We start from the raw sequence: 12106 nt of genomic DNA on the forward strand, positions 1-12106 counted from the left end.
TTAGACGAATCCCATGATTTTTCCTCCTGGGTTTTTGCCTTGCCTCCTCATGGTCCATGATGCCAGCCGAGGCTGTAAGCACAACGAACCAAATGGACAGGTTGGTGGCCACTTCTCCAGATCTTTCGATTGAATGTCAAGTCTGGGGCTGAGGTTCACAACGGTTTTTCCTGCTCTGTGCCTATCAGTGGTCTCAGATTCGCCAACAGTCACGCGTCATCATCAGTTACAAACTGGGCGGTGTTTTCCTCGCTCTTCTGGATTGTTGGTACTTTTGAGAGTATCTGCCAGGACATTCATGTGCACCATGGTGGCGGTGTTGCAAGACGGCGGAAAGAGCCCCTAAATAGTTTTTAAAAATAAACTTTTATTGGTGTCTAGTTTTCCAACACTCACATTTCCCAGTGTGTCACCTCTCCCAAACAGCCACTCCTTATAACAAAGATTAAAGAGGAAAAAGCAGGTTCAACTAAACTAAGCAACATATAATGAGAACTCTGGCCTCTAAAGACTTTCTGTCTAGCCCTGTTTACACATGTTCATGTGATCTCCAGCCATGCTGAACCCTTCAAGAGTCAGGGCTGATGGTTGGAATGTGAAACTTTGCCATTTCCCACCCAAGTTGCCCTGTTGGGAAAGTGTAGGTTGCTGGTTCCTGGCGCAGCCTTAGAGCCAGGGTCGGGCAGGATATACCAGAGCTAGGGGAGGCCAGTCTTGAGCCAGACGTCATTGTCAGACATCACACTTTCTTTAGCCCTTTGGGAAGGACTGGACATGCCATCATCAGCTGCCTGGATGGGTCTGTGGCAAGGCCATGTCAATTTGGATGTGAGCCCATCCTCTGGGGAGTGGGGGGCCTGCATGCAGCCGCCCTGTCCTTCCCGAGCTGGACCCCCTCCTCTGGGGGCCCAGCCTGGCTGTTTCCCAGCTCTCTTTGACTGTAACCCAGAGGGCCATTGCTGATTTCTCTTCCTCCCTCACCCAGCTGGGAGGCAGCGATGCCTCGATTCCCACACTGATGAGCCTCATGTCTACATTAAGTAGTGTGGCTCCACTCGGTGCCGGCATTGCCGGAGGAGTCACCACATGCTTTCAAAATCATTCTCTAAAGCGACCCCTAAGAGCTCATCCAGCGGGGTGAGGGCTAGATTGCCCTCAGAAAATTGAAAGGCCCTTTTACTGGCTCCAAGCCTGGCCATCTGAAATACAGATGTTCTGCATTGAGATGTCTGTCAGTCTCGCCTAATGATTCACAGAGGCCAGTAGAAAGGGGAGTGTGTGCGCGCACGCGTTGGCTGTGATGCCCCAACAAGGGGCGCCCAGAAAGCTGCAGGGATCAGGGAATTGTGTGCCAAGATGACAGGAGGGTACCCAGATGCCCCTCTGGTGCCCTTGTGATATGGGAAAAGGTGTGAGAGGTTTCAGACATGGGGGGTGGCCTCCCCTGTCACCCCAGGATGGACAGAGGTGGATGGGCTCTGATTTGCTCCTGAATCGACGAGATCACAGAGAAGGGGAGTATTTGAGTGTATTCTCTGAATATTTGTGCCCACCTGTGTCTTTAAGTCACCTAAAACCTCGGTGCTTTGAAGACAGTGACGTTCTAAGACTTGCAATCCTTGGAGCATCACTGGGAGAACGCAGATGTTCAATCTGCAGACATTCCTCCACCCGGCCAGATCACGGCCCACCCATCCATGCCTGCTCAGGCTGTGTGACCCTCATCTGCATCCTAGAGAGTGCTTGCCACAGTGGTCCCACCCAGTGTGCTGGGGGCTTTCCTGCCTCAATTTCTCCTGAGGTGGTGCCAGAGGAGCCCCCATCCTTGCTACATTTTACCCCCTCTTCTCTTACTGGCATCAGATTGTTTGATGTCTTCAGAAGTTCTCCTTAAGGAGATGTTTTAGTCTGCCCACACCTACTGTGTGGTCTGAGTGTTATTCACTTTAATTCTTTGCCTATCATAGTACCCCATGCCTTGCTGCCATCATTAGGGTGTTAGCATTAAGAGTCTTTGAGGATCATTAAGGCAGTTTTACAGTTCCTTGGAAGCAATCCAGTCCACTTTTCTCCTCCTGTCCAAATAAATGTGTATTGAAATTCTTCATCCACTTGGTCTTCCCTGTGTGGATGGTCAGGCTCAACTCTTCTGAGCGATTACCAATCTCTCCCAGTAGACTGCAGTCTTTTGGGTCACAATTCCATCTTCAAGCAGAAGCATCTGGAGGACTTCACTGTCCATGGGGAAGCACTCCCTGAGGACACCACATTCTTCTTGCTTACTTGTCTTCCTTGGTATTCTCGTTAGACCAGGTGCCGTGTCCAGATCCAGCTTCAACAGAAGTTTTGTGACATCAAGCCCAAGCTTTCACCTCTGCTATCCCCCTGTCCTGGGCTCTGTCCACAATACCCATTTCAGAAAGCTTCATTAAATGTACCGATAGGCTGATAAACTGAGGCCTGTTCCAGTGGGAACCGCTGAACTGGCCTCCCTCCAGTGAGTCCTTGTTAACTCTGCCTCTAGGACCACTCCAGAGAACGAGGCTGGAGTAACTAGTGTTTGTTGAATGACTAGACAAGTGAGTGACTAAGCAGGAGTCCTTAGAAGGGATGGGCTCCCATCTGCTGGGTGGGGGTTTTACATCAGCTTCTAGTACTCCTGTTCTGGCCTGGAAGCTTGGTGAGGCTAGTGAAGGGAACCAGCAAGGCAGGGCCTCCTCTGGGCAGTCATCTGTTGGGCCATCTTTATTTAGCTGGAGGGTGTTGCCTGGAGGCAGGGGGTGTCGGAGTTGGTGGTCAGAGCATCATAGATGTACAGCTAGAAAGGACTCAGTCCAGAGTGGAAATTGAGGCCCAGACTGGTTAAGTACCTGCCCAAGGCAGTGGAGTCAGGATTTGAAGCTGGGCTCTCTGCTGTTCTACTCAGGGCTCTTTCTGCTGCCTCCAGAAGCTTCCTTCAAGCTTGTGCTCTGATTCCGTCTCATGTGTGCAACTTGTCACTTGGCATTGAGAACCTGCCTCTTGGTTGGCTCAGACTTGAGCTTCTGGGTCTCTTGTGGAGCAGAGCACAGGGTGGTTTGGCTTTGTGGAATCCTGTCTGGGTTCTGGCTTCTCTTAACTCAAGTTAGTTCAGTTGTAGAAGCTCGTATTTGGAGCTAGAGGCCGTGTCCTGGGTTATAGAAGGTGACTGTGAGCCAAGCTCTTCACCAAATGGGGAGGAGCGGGGGGAGAAAGGGAGAGGGGGTGGAGAGGGAGAGAGAGAGAGACAGAGAGGGGGGAGGGAGAGAGAGAGGGGGAGAGAGAGAGAGAGAAGGGAGGAAGAAGGAGAAAGAAATAGGGAGAGGGAGAAGGAACAGGAGAGAGGTGGGGAAGGAGGGGGGAAGAGGAGGAGACAAGAAGGGGGAGAGGGAGAGGGAGAATGTGTGCCCTGTGACAGCCTCCATCCAAGACTTTGGAGCCCCCATGGACTTGGCCCTTCTGCTCAATCGGTGGTCAGAAACACTCCTCTTCCCCCGATGGCTCTAGGCTGAGAAAAGCTAGCCGGACTGGGGAACCAGAGGAGGGTGGGGTGAGGGAGGGGCAAACCAGCAGCAGGCCACAGGCCCCAACCTTGCTGCTCATTTATTTCAATTTGTTCCGGGTCCAGAGCAGCTAGAACCAGATCTGGGCCAAGTTCCTGTGCAGAGCTGCCCTTGGGGGAGGTTTTGGGTCGGGCTCTAACCTGGCTGCTTAAAAGGGCCTGGGTCGGGTGCCAGGGAGGCTGAGAAGCAGGCAGCCTTATTTGGCTTGGAAACTTCCTCCTCCGATACAAGCTGGAGAGGGCCGGCCTTCTCTCCCCTGGGTGAAGGGAGAGACCTTTTCGTCTTCCAGAATCTGGTGAATTCTTCAGCTCATCCATAGCTTGCACCCCTTATTCTCCCCCGTTTCCTTCTGGCTGCCAGGAGCCCTTTCCTAGGGCAATGGCTCCGGGGTAGGGGCCACAGGGCCCCCCCAGGTGTCCAGCAGGCAGGACCCCTCCCCCTGCCCCCACTAGTGGGTGTAAAGAATCCCGTATTATAGCTCACTATAGCCTCTGAGTCCTTTGAGGGCAAACATGGGTGCGCACTGCAATGTTTCTTCAGCTCTCAGCCATGGCATCATCCACACCCTAGCATGACGATGCCCCGAGGGGAGGGACTGCGTTTGCGTTTTTATTTTCATATTTTCTGTTGGTGTTGTCTTGGTGATCTCCAATGCCCGGCCCACAAGGAGCCCTCAGCAAATGCTTGTGAGTGACCCATGGTTTGGCTGACGCGATTCGAATGCCCTCCCCTGGACCAGCCCCAGGAATTCCAGGGCAAGAAGCCAATCTTTGTCCCCTGAGGCTGGGCTGGATGTGTTCCTTCCTCCGAGGACCAGCCTCCTTCTCCCAGCCACCAGACTGGGGAGAAGATAGCGATAACAGCGGCCGTGCCCCTGGCACTCGGGACTCTGTCCGTCTCTTGTTGGGAGGTTGTTAACAGAGGCATGCCCTCCCTCCTCATCTCTGTTCCTTGGCCAAAATCCCACCATCTATGCCAAGCCTCCAGCCTCGGCTTGGGAGGCCTTGACCCCTCCGGGACGGCTTTGGTCCTTCCTGGGTCTGTCCCTATTTTATTTTATAGATGAGTAAGTGGAGACCCGGAGAGGTTTGAGTGACTTGTCCAAGGTGTAGCTTAGTGTAGCTAAAATTTGAACGAACCTGGGTATTGGGACACCATACCCAGCCCTCTTTCTCTTAAGAGGGACACACACACTGTTGGCACTGAATACACTCTGAAACAGCCCCTACTACAGTGCCTGAAAGACCTGAGTTCAAATCCTGCCTCAGTCACTTAACTAGCTGTGTGGCCCTGAAAGGCCCTGGGGGCTGTGGAGTCACGTCAGATGTTGTCACATGCAGGGTCTGCGGGCAATCCCTCCATTGATGCTGATTGCAGCTTGCCTGCCACTCACTAGTTTTTCTCGGGTAGTCTGGGCCGCGTGGCCAATGTGGGTTTGGGCGTCTCAGAACTTAGCAAGGCTTGCCAGTGGGTGGCATACAGACATGGTCCATGCCGTCACTGGGCTTGCATTCAGAGCCTGTCTAACCTAGAGGGACCTTCCAGAGCATGTGCTCCTCTGGCCGAACCTTGAGAAGCCTGGCTCACCTCCACCCCGCAATGAGGCATCCTGGGGTGTCGGTCAGCGGCAAAGTCTGTCAATTAGTAAGGGAGGGAGTTCGAAAGTCCAAGACAAAGACACCCTGGACCAATCCCAGGAGGAGCTGGTGTCCCAGCGAGGAGAGGCTTTCATAAGAACTTTAAGAGCAACTGGCATCCTTCATCAATCAACTGGAGGACCTTATAAAGCAGTGAGCTCTCCGTCACTGCAAGTATTCAAACAGAGGTTCAATGATCACTTGCCTGTCAGGGAGGCTATAGACAGAATGCATATTCGGGGTCAAGAGTTACTCTAAACCCTTCTGTGGAGGAGATTGTGAACTCTGGTTGTCCCTAGGGAAGGCTGTGTCTGATACACCCCAGATACAAGCCTTTGGCTGTCCACCTCTTCCAAAGCCTTGGGTCCAATGCTGAAATTCATGGTCACCTTCTTCCATCCAGGCCCAGCAGGCAAAGGGAGGCCAGTCACGTCTCTTGGCCTGGGCTCCAGCTGCAGGTAAGCCCCAGTGACGTGGGGTCGTTCATCTCTTCTGGTTGCCATGGTTTGTTTCTATGACCATGGAATGCAAGGACCGAGCTCCAGCTTAAAGGGTTACTGGAAGTCTGCCCCTTGTCTTCGCCTCATGCCCTTGTGGGGGAATCTTGGTGTGTCAGCTACATTCCCAGGCTGCGCCTCCCCCCCGTCCCTAGCACTGTGCCTTATGGGAAAATAAACACTGTCAAAACCGACCAACAGGAACGCATTCATTAAGCACTGGCTGTAATGCCGAGCCCTTGGGATACAAGAGCAAAGATTGTCCTCTTTGCATTCTAAGGGTGGGTGGGGACCACACATATCCATAATCAAGAAAACAAGAAATCATTTATTAAGTGCCTGCTGCGTACAGGCACTGTGCTAAGCTCATGAAATACAAAAGCAAAGATTGTCTTTCCTCTCAAGGAGTTTGTGTTCTAATGGGAGAAATAGTGTACATCAATAACCAACAAACCAATAAACCATTTATTAAGCACCTGCTGTATGCCAGGCACTGTGTTAAGGAGAATGGTGGCCAGGGAAGGATACTTTGGGATGGTGAGGGGAAACCTTGGGGGCCCTCACCATGGAGGCCAACATGTGACCTTGTGAAATGGGCCTGGAGTTTTAGCCTAACATTCTAGGGAAATGAATTGGGGACTCCGACCTTGTGAGTTTTGAAAGGTCAGGAGAATGTGCATCTGGGTGTCTTGGCATCCGGGTATACCAACGTCACAATGGGTTTGCAACCAGCCCAACATGGATGGCCCGAGGAGCAAGGAGAAAGTGACCCTCAGGAGCTGGGTCGAGGACTCCTCTGGAAGTCCCGCCGCATCTGGACACGGCCCTGGAGCAACGGATGCCGCGCAGAAACTGAGCTAAGTTTGAGCTTCTTCTCCCCGGAGCCTGAGGCGGCCTGGGGACAGCGGGCTCTGGGTGTTTTAGGGAAATGTTTGGGCTTTTCTAATCGATACTTCAAAGTTAATATCCCTTTACTATTCAGTAAATAATTAAAAAGAAATGATTTATTGACCTTTGCTGTGTGGGAAAGCGGTGAGAGCGCAGTGGGTGGAAGGCAGCCCTTGCTGTCACCTTGTTAGCCCTGGGAAGGGCGTCTCACCACTATAAACCTCTGTTTTCTTATCTGTGAAGTGGACCTAACAGCGGCTTCTACTACTGCCTGGGGTCATTGGGAGGCTGGGATAAGGCAGTGAAAGCAAAGTACTGGAAACCTGGAAGCTCCAGGAGAACACCAGTTATCAGTGAGCTGTTTTGTTATTGTCCGATCATATCTGACTCTGTGACCCCGTGGACCACAGCGTGCCCATGCTGGCCACAGGGTCTTCTTGGCAGAGACGCTGGAGGGGTTTGCCATTTCCTTCTCCGATTCATTTGACAGATGAGGAAACTGAGGCAAACAGGGTGAAGTGACTTGCCCAGGGTCACCCAGCTAGCAAGTGTCTGAGGCTGGATTTGAACTCAGGTCCTTCTGACTCCCGGTCCAGTACGCTATCCACTGAACCACCCAGCTGCCTCCATTAGGCTATTTACCGCCATGTAATTAATGCATTTCTCTGGATGTTTGGATTTTCGTATTTGTCCGGCTTTCTTAAAGTGGAGCCCAAGCGTCTCCTTCCGAATCACTTCAAGACTAGGGGCAGGTGTCCAGCTTGTCCGAGAGGTTCATTTGGCAAGGGCCTTTTTCTGTTTTGTTTTTCCAAATAATTTTGTTGTTGGGGCCTGGTCACTGTCCAGGAAATGAGCTGTTGGAAGTTTGGAAGGGTAAACATGCCTTTTGGCAGAGCCCGTCTGGGAAAAGTTCCTGCCCCGGGCCGGGCTGGGCCGGGTGAGCGTTTGGAGCAGCATCTGATTCTGGGGGAGAGAAGCCAGCTCCCCTGACCTTTGCCCCATTTATTTATCTTCCTTTGCGTGCGTGTCTATGGAATTGGACCCGAACCAGGAGAAAGTTGCCGAAGTTATAATTGGAATTCCCAAGTTAAAGATGGAATTCTACTTGGGCACTTAAAAGGAATTGTGTTACGGACCAAGAGCAGGGACAGAACCCTGGCCTTATTTGGGATTGAAGCGGCTTCTCTGGAAAGCTGCCCAGGGCCAAGGACCAGCCCCGTGGCTGCTGGGAGCTGCCTACAAAGGAAGAAAAGACTAGGTAGTGAGCTCCCCGTCCCCGGAGGATCATGGATTTAGAATGAGAAAGATCTTCAGACATCACGTGGTCAAATCTTCCTGTTTTACTCGGCAGGAGATTGAGGGCCAGGCGAGGAATTTGGCCAGAGTTAGAGAGCTTTCAGCGTGCTTGCCCCTGGTTCAAATTCTGCCTTTGGCGTGAGTTAGCCACTGCCCTCTGTAAAGGGAGCATCTCCAAAGTCCCGCCCAACGTAAGACTTGGTGGGTTGTGGGGTGGGGGTTCCTCCCAGATCTGATTTTGAGTCGGCCGTAAGTGAGGGCCAGGGGTCTGATCCCCAAACTCACCTTGGAACTCTGAGCCTCTGGGGTGGTGGACGGCAGGTGGAGCGGGCTTCTCTCACCGGTATATTTCTCCAGACAGAACAGAGTCAAACTTTGTTAATTGGGCAACAAGTGGTTCTTGAACCCGGGCTCTGTGTGTGCTCCACACTGTGCCAGGGGAACCTGGACGGGGAAGAGGGAGACCCCAGACTAGGCTGGTCTGTGTCTGGAGGGTGCTACAACAGTGACCCCTCAGATGGGGAGGGGCAGATGGAGACTGGGTCAGAGAAGAAGGTTTGGAGGGGATAGGGGACAGAGTTGGAGCAGACGGTGAAAATAATAATGAAGTGAATCTGGCATCTCTGTCTCTTGCTACAGAGGCGGGTTTTCAAGCCCTTGAGATACGGGAAAAGCGAATTCAGCCAAATGAGCTCAGGCTCGGGCACCAGCGAGCAGTTAGGATTCTGGTACGTGCGGGGGGGGGGGGGAAGGGGGGGGGCTGTGAGTGCCCGGGCCCCTCTTCCCGAGCAGACTCTCGAGTCTGGCAGAATGCGTCCCTCCAAGGGCAGGGTTTGAGCAGCCAGGCGTCGGGAGCCAGGAGGGAGGCTCACTCAGGTCCCTTCTGGCCTGCTGTGGCTCCCCTTCCTGCTTCACCTGTCCCTGGGGCTCCCGCTTCCAGCGTACCCCTGAGCCTCCTCCTCTACCCCTGCTCCTTAGTCACCAAGCCCCAACAATGTGGATGCTTCCCACACCTGCCTCCCCGGGGGTTTCCGAATCCTCTCCATCCTTCAAGTGTCGGTTCAAAGGCCACCTTCCCTCTGGTCCCCCTTGGCCTTCCCCAGCCTCCTGGTCTTGAGAGGCAGCTCAGCTTCCTCTTTCTGAGCAGGACCTCTGACCCAGCTTTGTATATTGTTCTATGTCTGAAAATGGAAGCCCTGTAAGTCACTAAGTATGGACATTGATGCAGAGCAGGGATCAGGAAAAGCGGCCAGAGTACACGGCCCCTGGGCAGGTCTTGAAGGAGGCTAAGGATCTCAAGACACAGAATTGAGGAGAGAGGGTGCTCCAGGCATGGGGACTGCCTGGGCAAAGGTGTGTCAGTGGGAGAGTAGTCTGGGAAGAGCAGAAATAGGAAATAAGAAAGAAAATGTGGTGCTTTCAGTTTTGGCACAAACCCTTATTCATGGCAAGCAGCTTTTGGCCATTCCCTACTTCTCCAAACAATGGTAATGGTGTGACTGTGTGTATGTGTGTGTGTGTGTGTGTGTGTGGGTGTGGGTGTGTATGTGGGGTGTGTGTGTGTGTGGGTGTGGGTGTGTATGTGTGTGTGTGTATGTGTGCATGTACGTGGGATGTGTGTGTGTGTGCGTTTTACGTTAAAAGGGGGTCCTTACAGTCCTGGTGAGCTATACCCTGCTTTCTCCTCATAGCTCTGGTCCTGGATTTGGTCTTTTTTCCCTAAATGCTTGTTGACTGATTCATCATTTGATAAGGGAGCAGGGAGGCTGTGGAACGTGGTGTTCCAGCTCTTGGTGAATGAGGCAGCTCCTCAGATACGCCCTCCCTCTGCCCTGCCCCACTCAGACCGAGGCCCACATCTCCCGGGCCTGTGGGAGACTCCGCTCCTCCATTCTCTCCCCCCACAACTGTCTCCCCTGGTGATGCCATCCTAAGAGGCTGCCACGGTTTCTCCTTGCCCTAACGCCTGGCTAAGGACAGGCCAGGCTCGGCAGGCCCGGGCTGCGTGTCCAAGCCAGTGGGCTTTGAGGGGCTGGGCCCAGAGGAGGCACACCCAGGTGCTGGCCTGAGGGATGCTCAGAGGCTCCTGTACTGAACTGAGTCACCCTGGCCTCCCTCATCTTGGGGGCAAGGCCTGGGAAATCCATCACCATGAAGAAGTCTACTGTGAAGGGGAGTCCTCCCGGCTCTGCAGCCCAGAGCAGACCTCGACACCTCCCACACTCTGCAGGATGGGCGAAGCCCACGGCCCAGGACACTGGAGGGCAGCCACGCCCCGTAAGAGCACAGAGAGAGGCCGGGCCAGCACTGACCGGCCAGGGGCCTCAGCCTCAGAGGCTAAGGAAGAGAGTTTAAACATCTCAGAAGCTCGCCAGGGCCATGCAGTGAACCCAAGTGTCTTGAGAATCCAGAGGTGATGGAGTCAGCAAGCCCCGAGTTCAAATCCAGCCTCACACCTTCCTAGCTGTGTGACCCTGGACAAATCCCTTGCCCTTTTGTTTGCCTTTGTTTCCTCCTCTGTGAAATGGGGATGATAATAGCACCTGTCTCCCAGGGCTGTTGTGAGGATCAAACCCAATGTCTGTGAAGTGCTTACCACAGTGCCTGGCACACAGCAGGCACCTAATAAATACTTATTGAGGGCTTGACTGCTGGTCATTTCTTCCTTTTTCCCACTTAGAATCCAGCACACACAGGTGTCCAAAATTCATGAGGCTGGTCCAGTCAGAGATTTGGAGCCGAGTCGGACCTCTGAAGCCACCTGGTTCTTCTCCTCCATTTTACAGATGAGGAAATGCACTTTCCAAGGTCACACAGAAAGGCCACCCCAAAGGAGGATTAAAAAAAATCAGGTTCTGATTACTCGGGAGGGGGCCTCTGGAGGACAATCTTTGAGCTTTCACATCACGGGGGCCCTGAGATCTGGGGGATGAAGCATGTGCCTGGATGGCACTGGATGGATGGGCCTTCATCCAAAGAAAAAAGGTACATGAAAAGGGGGGAGGGTAGCACTATGTCTGCATTAAAAGGAAATCCAGGAATCAAATGAGGAGGCATGATGGAGATGATTTGGGTGAAGGTCAAAGGGGACTAATGCCCACAGTGGAAGGGGGCTGCTTCTTTCCTGTGCTGCTGTAGCTCACACCTCCCCCTCTGTGACTCAGTAGACAGTCTTAGAAACTTTCTGTGGCTCAAGTATCCATCTCCCCCTCACCTCACCCAAGGCCATGTAACAATGAGCTTTTCAGGTGTTAGCTCAGTCCATCCTTGGACAAGAGATGGAGCATCCATTCCTGGGGACACACATGGAACCTGTGTAGGGTGGTGGGAGTTCCCAGAGCCCCTGTCCCTCAGGCATAGCCCACCAGAGTCCAAAGTCATTCTGTACAGGATATGAGAGGCCACTGGGGAAGAATCCCTAGTCTTGGGGGCGGTTCTCTTCCTCTTGTATCTGTAGTTCAGTGAATGAATATATTTTATTCTGGTGACAAAATGATGAGAGTGAATAGTGGTAGGAGCAGCTGAGATTAATGTAGCACTTTCTGTGGATGAGGGGCTGTACTAAACGCTTTAGACTTGTTATTTCATTCTCACAGCAACCCTGGGAGTTAGGTGGACACCCCATTTTACAGATGGGGAAACTGAGGTAGACAGTGATTAAGTGACTCGTCCAAAGTCACACAGCTAGTGAATGTCTGAGGCCAGATTTGAACTCAGATCTTCCTAACTCCCGGCTTGGTCATCTTTGCGTATGCCACAAGCCGCCTTTAACGAGAAAGGCCATGAGGCTGAGCACGCTAGTGTCTCGCAGGAGTGTGGGGTAATAGACAAGAATTAAATCCGCTTGCTCTAAATATCACCAGTCTAGGGGTACAAGAGGTTCCAAGCAACATCAGCTTCTTGGGTCACAAGCCCTGAGCTTACATCTGTTGGTTCAGTCCCTTCCCATCTAGTGCTGGTCACACAAAAAGTCATCACAAAGAGGGACCACTGAGTAAACCTGTTTATTGAAGCAAATCGGCAAACAGAAATCGGAGAAGTTATTCAGATTAGAATGTGCCAGAAAAATATGTGAGAGGGAATTAATGCTTCTGGTGGGAACAAGATACAATCAGCTCAAATCAGGAGACAGGGTCTGAGGCTGACCAAAGGGACGTCCTCTGAAGTCTCCAGGGAGGGGATGAGTGAGGTCTCCAGCAAGGCTCCA

This window comes from Trichosurus vulpecula, chromosome 6, assembly GCF_011100635.1.
Source record: "Trichosurus vulpecula isolate mTriVul1 chromosome 6, mTriVul1.pri, whole genome shotgun sequence".
NCBI lineage: Eukaryota > Metazoa > Chordata > Mammalia > Diprotodontia > Phalangeridae > Trichosurus > Trichosurus vulpecula.